This window comes from Salvelinus alpinus, chromosome 28 (assembly GCF_045679555.1).
Source record: "Salvelinus alpinus chromosome 28, SLU_Salpinus.1, whole genome shotgun sequence".
Taxonomy (NCBI): Eukaryota; Metazoa; Chordata; class Actinopteri; order Salmoniformes; family Salmonidae; genus Salvelinus; species Salvelinus alpinus.
In genome coordinates, this window is record NC_092113.1 from 46,779,284 (window position 1) to 46,787,680 (window position 8,397).

The window sequence follows — 8,397 nt, forward strand, 5'->3', positions numbered from 1 at the left end:
GTCAAGGTGTGTGTAGAGTGGCAGGTAACCTAGAGGTTATATAGTCAAGGTGTGTGTAGAGTGGCAGGTAACCTAGAGGTTATTCAGTCAAGGTGTGTGTAGAGTGGCAGGTAACCTAGAGGTTATATAGTCAAGGTGTGTGTAGAGTGGCAGGTAACCTAGAGGTTATTCAGTCAAGGTGTGTGTAGAGTGACAGGTAACCTAGAGGTTATATAGTCAAGGTGTGTGTAGAGTGACAGGTAACCTAGAGGTTATATAGTCAAGGTGTGTGTAGAGTGACAGGTAACCTAGAGGTTATTCAGTCAAGGTGTGTGTAGAGTGGCAGGTAACCTAGAGGTTATATAGTCAAGGTGTGTGTAGAGTGGCAGGTAAACCTAGAGGTTATTCAGTCAAGGTGTGTGTAGAGTGACAGGTAACCTAGAGGTTATATAGTCAAGGTGTGTGTAGAGTGGCAGGTAACCTAGAGGTTATTCAGTCAAGGTGTGTGTAGAGTGACAGGTAACCTAGAGGTTATATAGTCAAGGTGTGTAGAGTGACAGGTAACCTAGAGGTTATACAGTCAAGGTGTGTGTAGAGTGGCAGGTAACCTAGAGGTTATTCAGTCAAGGTGTGTGTAGAGTGACAGGTAACCTAGAGGTTATATAGTCAAGGTGTGTGTAGAGTGGCAGGTAACCTAGAGGTTATTCAGTCAAGGTGTGTGTAGAGTGACAGGTAACCTAGAGGTTATATAGTCAAGGTGTGTGTAGAGTGACAGGTAACCTAGAGGTTATATAGTCAAGGTGTGTGTAGAGTGGCAGGTAACCTAGAGGTTATACAGTCAAGGTATGTGTAGAGTGGCAGGTAACCTAGAGGTTAGACAGTCAAGGTATGTGTAGAGTGGCAGGTAACCTAGAGGTTATATAGTCAAGGTGTGTGTAGAGTGACAGGTAACCTAGAGGTTATATAGTCAAGGTGTGTGTAGAGTGGCAGGTAACCTAGAGGTTATTCAGTCAAGGTGTGTGTAGAGTGACAGGTAACCTAGAGGTTATATAGTCAAGGTGTGTGTAGAGTGACAGGTAACCTAGAGGTTATATAGTCAAGGTGTGTAGAGTGACAGGTAACCTAGAGGTTATATAGTCAAGGTGTGTGTAGAGTGGCAGGTAACCTAGAGGTTAGACAGTCAAGGTGTGTGTAGAGTGGCAGGTAACCTAGAGGTTATACAGTCAAGGTGTGTGCAGAGTGACAGGTAACCTAGAGGTTATATAGTCAAGGTGTGTGTAGAGTGGCAGGTAACCTAGAGGTTAGACAGTCAAGGTGTGTGTAGAGTGGCAGGTAACCTAGAGGTTATATAGTCAAGGTGTGTGTAGAGTGGCAGGTAACCTAGAGGTTATATAGTCAAGGTGTGTGTAGAGTGGCAGGTATCCTAGAGGTTATATAGTCAAGGTGTGTAGAGTGACAGGTAACCTAGATGTTAGACAGTCAAGGTGTGTGTAGAGTGGCAGGTAACCTAGAGGTTATATAGTCAAGGTGTGTGTAGAGTGGCAGGTAACCTAGAGGTTATATAGTCAAGGTGTGTGTAGAGTGACAGGTAACCTAGAGGTTATATAGTCAAGGTGTGTAGAGTGACAGGTAACCTAGATGTTAGACAGTCAAGGTGTGTGTAGAGTGGCAGGTAACCTAGATGTTAGACAGTCAAGGTGTGTGTAGAGTGGCAGGTAACCTAGAGGTTATATAGTCAAGGTGTGTGTAGAGTGACAGGTAACCTAGAGGTTATATAGTCAAGGTGTGTGTAGAGTGGCAGGTAACCTAGATGTTAGACAGTCAAGGTGTGTGTAGAGTGGCAGGTAACCTAGAGGTTATATAGTCAAGGTGTGTGTAGAGTGGCAGGTAACCTAGAGGTTATATAGTCAAGGTGTGTGTAGAGTGGCAGGTAACCTAGAGGTTATATAGTCAAGGTGTGTGTAGAGTGGCAGGTAACCTAGAGGTTATATAGTCAAGGTGCGTGTAGAGTGACAGGTAACCTAGAGGTTATTCAGTCAAGGTGTGTGTAGAGTGACAGGTAACCTAGAGGTTATATAGTCAAGGTGTGTGTAGAGTGACAGGTAACCTAGAGGTTATATAGTCAAGGTGTGTGTAGAGTGACAGGTAACCTAGAGGTTATTCAGTCAAGGTGTGTGTAGAGTGGCAGGTAACCTAGAGGTTATATAGTCAAGGTGTGTGTAGAGTGGCAGGTAAACCTAGAGGTTATTCAGTCAAGGTGTGTGTAGAGTGACAGGTAACCTAGAGGTTATATAGTCAAGGTGTGTGTAGAGTGGCAGGTAACCTAGAGGTTATTCAGTCAAGGTGTGTGTAGAGTGACAGGTAACCTAGAGGTTATATAGTCAAGGTGTGTAGAGTGACAGGTAACCTAGAGGTTATACAGTCAAGGTGTGTGTAGAGTGGCAGGTAACCTAGAGGTTATTCAGTCAAGGTGTGTGTAGAGTGACAGGTAACCTAGAGGTTATATAGTCAAGGTATGTGTAGAGTGGCAGGTAACCTAGAGGTTATATAGTCAAGGTGTGTGTAGAGTGACAGGTAACCTAGAGGTTATATAGTCAAGGTGTGTGTAGAGTGGCAGGTAACCTAGAGGTTATTCAGTCAAGGTGTGTGTAGAGTGACAGGTAACCTAGAGGTTATATAGTCAAGGTGTGTGTAGAGTGACAGGTAACCTAGAGGTTATATAGTCAAGGTGTGTAGAGTGACAGGTAACCTAGAGGTTATATAGTCAAGGTGTGTGTAGAGTGGCAGGTAACCTAGAGGTTAGACAGTCAAGGTGTGTGTAGAGTGGCAGGTAACCTAGAGGTTATACAGTCAAGGTGTGTGCAGAGTGACAGGTAACCTAGAGGTTATATAGTCAAGGTGTGTGTAGAGTGGCAGGTAACCTAGAGGTTAGACAGTCAAGGTGTGTGTAGAGTGGCAGGTAACCTAGAGGTTATATAGTCAAGGTGTGTGTAGAGTGGCAGGTAACCTAGAGGTTATATAGTCAAGGTGTGTGTAGAGTGGCAGGTATCCTAGAGGTTATATACTCAAGGTGTGTAGAGTGACAGGTAACCTAGATGTTAGACAGTCAAGGTGTGTGTAGAGTGGCAGGTAACCTAGAGGTTATATAGTCAAGGTGTGTGTAGAGTGGCAGGTAACCTAGAGGTTATATAGTCAAGGTGTGTGTAGAGTGACAGGTAACCTAGAGGTTATATAGTCAAGGTGTGTAGAGTGACAGGTAACCTAGATGTTAGACAGTCAAGGTGTGTGTAGAGTGGCAGGTAACCTAGATGTTAGACAGTCAAGGTGTGTGTAGAGTGGCAGGTAACCTAGAGGTTATATAGTCAAGGTGTGTGTAGAGTGACAGGTAACCTAGAGGTTATATAGTCAAGGTGTGTGTAGAGTGGCAGGTAACCTAGATGTTAGACAGTCAAGGTGTGTGTAGAGTGGCAGGTAACCTAGAGGTTATATAGTCAAGGTGTGTGTAGAGTGGCAGGTAACCTAGAGGTTATATAGTCAAGGTGTGTGTAGAGTGGCAGGTAACCTAGAGGTTATATAGTCAAGGTGTGTGTAGAGTGGCAGGTAACCTAGAGGTTATATAGTCAAGGTGTGTGTAGAGTGGCAGGTAACCTAGATGTTAGACAGTCAAGGTGTGTGCAGAGTGGCAGGTAACCTAGAGGTTATATAGTCAAGGTGTGTGTAGAGTGGCAGGTAACCTAGAGGTTACATAGTCAAGGTGTGTGTAGAGTGGCAGGTAACCTAGATGTTAGACAGTCAAGGTGTGTGTAGAGTGACAGGTAACCTAGAGGTTATATAGTCAAGGTGTGTGTAGAGTGGCAGGTAACCTAGAGGTTATTCAGTCAAGGTGTGTGTAGAGTGACAGGTAACCTAGAGGTTATATAGTCAAGGTGTGTAGAGTGACAGGTAACCTAGAGGTTATATAGTCAAGGTGTGTGTAGAGTGGCAGGTAACCTAGAGGTTATATAGTCAAGGTGTGTGTAGAGTGGCAGGTAACCTAGAGGTTATATAGTCAAGGTGTGTGTAGAGTGGCAGGTAACCTAGAGGTTATATAGTCAAGGTGTGTGTAGAGTGGCAGGTAACCTAGAGGTTATATAGTCAAGGTGTGTGTAGAGTGGCAGGTAACCTAGAGGTTAGACAGTCAAGGTGTGTGTAGAGTGGCAGGTAACCTAGAGGTTATATAGTCAAGGTGTGTGTAGAGTGACAGGTAACCTAGAGGTTATATAGTCAAGGTGTGTAGAGTGACAGGTAACCTAGAGGTTATATAGTCAAGGTGTGTGTAGAGTGGCAGGTAACCTAGAGGTTATATAGTCAAGGTGTGTGTAGAGTGGCAGGTAACCTAGAGGTTATATAGTCAAGGTGTGTGTAGAGTGGCAGGTAACCTAGATGTTAGACAGTCAAGGTGTGTGCAGAGTGGCAGGTAACCTAGAGGTTATATAGTCAAGGTGTGTGTAGAGTGGCAGGTAACCTAGAGGTTACATAGTCAAGGTGTGTGTAGAGTGGCAGGTAACCTAGATGTTAGACAGTCAAGGTGTGTGTAGAGTGACAGGTAACCTAGAGGTTATATAGTCAAGGTGTGTGTAGAGTGGCAGGTAACCTAGAGGTTATTCAGTCAAGGTGTGTGTAGAGTGACAGGTAACCTAGAGGTTATATAGTCAAGGTGTGTAGAGTGACAGGTAACCTAGAGGTTATATAGTCAAGGTGTGTGTAGAGTGGCAGGTAACCTAGATGTTAGACAGTCAAGGTGTGTGTAGAGTGGCAGGTAACCTAGATGTTAGACAGTCAAGGTGTGTGTAGAGTGGCAGGTAACCTAGAGGTTATATAGTCAAGGTGTGTGTAGAGTGGCAGGTAACCTAGAGGTTATATAGTCAAGGTGTGTGTAGAGTGGCAGGTAACCTAGAGGTTATATAGTCAAGGTGTGTGTAGAGTGGCAGGTAACCTAGAGGTTATATAGTCAAGGTGTGTGTAGAGTGACAGGTAACCTAGAGGTTATATAGTCAAGGTGTGTAGAGTGACAGGTAACCTAGAGGTTATATAGTCAAGGTGTGTGTAGAGTGGCAGGTAACCTAGAGGTTATATAGTCAAGGTGTGTGTAGAGTGGCAGGTAACCTAGAGGTTATATAGTCAAGGTGTGTGTAGAGTGGCAGGTAACCTAGATGTTAGACAGTCAAGGTGTGTGCAGAGTGGCAGGTAACCTAGAGGTTATATAGTCAAGGTGTGTGTAGAGTGGCAGGTAACCTAGAGGTTACATAGTCAAGGTGTGTGTAGAGTGGCAGGTAACCTAGATGTTAGACAGTCAAGGTGTGTGTAGAGTGACAGGTAACCTAGAGGTTATATAGTCAAGGTGTGTGTAGAGTGGCAGGTAACCTAGAGGTTATTCAGTCAAGGTGTGTGTAGAGTGACAGGTAACCTAGAGGTTATATAGTCAAGGTGTGTAGAGTGACAGGTAACCTAGAGGTTATATAGTCAAGGTGTGTGTAGAGTGGCAGGTAACCTAGAGGTTATATAGTCAAGGTGTGTGTAGAGTGGCAGGTAACCTAGAGGTTATATAGTCAAGGTGTGTGTAGAGTGGCAGGTAACCTAGAGGTTATATAGTCAAGGTGTGTGTAGAGTGGCAGGTAACCTAGAGGTTATATAGTCAAGGTGTGTGTAGAGTGGCAGGTAACCTAGAGGTTAGACAGTCAAGGTGTGTGTAGAGTGGCAGGTAACCTAGAGGTTATATAGTCAAGGTGTGTGTAGAGTGACAGGTAACCTAGAGGTTATTCAGTCAAGGTGTGTGTAGAGTGGCAGGTAACCTAGAGGTTATATAGTCAAGGTGTGTGTAGAGTGGCAGGTAACCTAGAGGTTATACAGTCAAGGTGTGTGTAGAGTGGCAGGTAACCTAGAGGTTATATAGTCAAGGTGTGTGTAGAGTGGCAGGTAACCTAGAGGTTTTATAGTCAAGGTGTGTGTAGAGTGACAGGTAACCTAGAGTTTTATATGGTAGGTGTGTGTAGAGTGGCAGGTAACCTAGAGGTTATATAGTCAAGGTGTGTGCAGAGTGACAGGTAACCTAGAGGTTATATAGTCACGGTGTGTGTAGAGTGACAGGTAACCTAGAGGTTATATAGTCAAGGTGTGTGTAGAGTGACAGGTAACCTAGAGGTTATACAGTCAAGGTGTGTGCAGAGTGGCAGGTAACCTAGAGGTTATATAGTCAAGGTGTGTGTAGAGTGGCAGGTAACCTAGAGGTTACATAGTCAAGGTGTGTGTAGAGTGGCAGGTAACCTAGATGTTAGACAGTCAAGGTGTGTGTAGAGTGACAGGTAACCTAGAGGTTATATAGTCAAGGTGTGTGTAGAGTGACAGGTAACCTAGAGGTTATATAGTCAAGGTGTGTAGAGTGACAGGTAACCTAGAGGTTATATAGTCAAGGTGTGTGTAGAGTGGCAGGTAACCTAGAGGTTATATAGTCAAGGTGTGTGTAGAGTGGCAGGTAACCTAGAGGTTATATAGTCAAGGTGTGTGTAGAGTGGCAGGTAACCTAGATGTTAGACAGTCAAGGTGTGTGCAGAGTGGCAGGTAACCTAGAGGTTATATAGTCAAGGTGTGTGTAGAGTGGCAGGTAACCTAGAGGTTACATAGTCAAGGTGTGTGTAGAGTGGCAGGTAACCTAGATGTTAGACAGTCAAGGTGTGTGTAGAGTGACAGGTAACCTAGAGGTTATATAGTCAAGGTGTGTGTAGAGTGGCAGGTAACCTAGAGGTTATTCAGTCAAGGTGTGTGTAGAGTGACAGGTAACCTAGAGGTTATATAGTCAAGGTGTGTAGAGTGACAGGTAACCTAGAGGTTATATAGTCAAGGTGTGTGTAGAGTGGCAGGTAACCTAGAGGTTATATAGTCAAGGTGTGTGTAGAGTGGCAGGTAACCTAGAGGTTATATAGTCAAGGTGTGTGTAGAGTGGCAGGTAACCTAGAGGTTATATAGTCAAGGTGTGTGTAGAGTGGCAGGTAACCTAGAGGTTATATAGTCAAGGTGTGTGTAGAGTGGCAGGTAACCTAGAGGTTAGACAGTCAAGGTGTGTGTAGAGTGGCAGGTAACCTAGAGGTTATATAGTCAAGGTGTGTGTAGAGTGACAGGTAACCTAGAGGTTATTCAGTCAAGGTGTGTGTAGAGTGGCAGGTAACCTAGAGGTTATAGTCAAGGTGTGTGTAGAGTGGCAGGTAACCTAGAGGTTATACAGTCAAGGTGTGTGTAGAGTGGCAGGTAACCTAGAGGTTATATAGTCAAGGTGTGTGTAGAGTGGCAGGTAACCTAGAGGTTTTATAGTCAAGGTGTGTGTAGAGTGACAGGTAACCTAGAGTTTTATATGGTAGGTGTGTGTAGAGTGGCAGGTAACCTAGAGGTTATATAGTCAAGGTGTGTGCAGAGTGACAGGTAACCTAGAGGTTATATAGTCAAGGTGTGTGTAGAGTGACAGGTAACCTAGAGGTTATATAGTCAAGGTGTGTGTAGAGTGACAGGTAACCTAGAGGTTATACAGTCAAGGTGTGTGTAGAGTGGCAGGTAACCTAGATGTTAGACAGTCAAGGTGTGTGTAGAGTGGCAGGTAACCTAGAGGTTATATAGTCAAGGTGTGTGTAGAGTGACAGGTAACCTAGAGGTTATATAGTCAAGGTGTGTGTAGAGTGGCAGGTAACCTAGATGTTAGACAGTCAAGGTGTGTGTAGAGTGGCAGGTAACCTAGAGGTTATATAGTCAAGGTGTGTGTAGAGTGGCAGGTAACCTAGAGGTTATATAGTCAAGGTGTGTGTAGAGTGGCAGGTAACCTAGAGGTTATATAGTCAAGGTGTGTGTAGAGTGGCAGGTAACCTAGAGGTTATATAGTCAAGGTGTGTGTAGAGTGGCAGGTAACCTAGAGGTTAGACAGTCAAGGTGTGTGTAGAGTGGCAGGTAACCTAGAGGTTATATAGTCAAGGTGTGTGTAGAGTGACAGGTAACCTAGAGGTTATTCAGTCAAGGTGTGTGTAGAGTGGCAGGTAACCTAGAGGTTATATAGTCAAGGTGTGTGTAGAGTGGCAGGTAACCTAGAGGTTATACAGTCAAGGTGTGTGTAGAGTGGCAGGTAACCTAGAGGTTATATAGTCAAGGTGTGTGTAGAGTGGCAGGTAACCTAGAGGTTTTATAGTCAAGGTGTGTGTAGAGTGACAGGTAACCTAGAGTTTTATATGGTAGGTGTGTGTAGAGTGGCAGGTAACCTAGAGGTTATATAGTCAAGGTGTGTGCAGAGTGACAGGTAACCTAGAGGTTATATAGTCAAGGTGTGTGTAGAGTGACAGGTAACCTAGAGGTTATATAGTCAAGGTGTGTGTAGAGTGACAGGTAACCTAGAGGTTATACAGT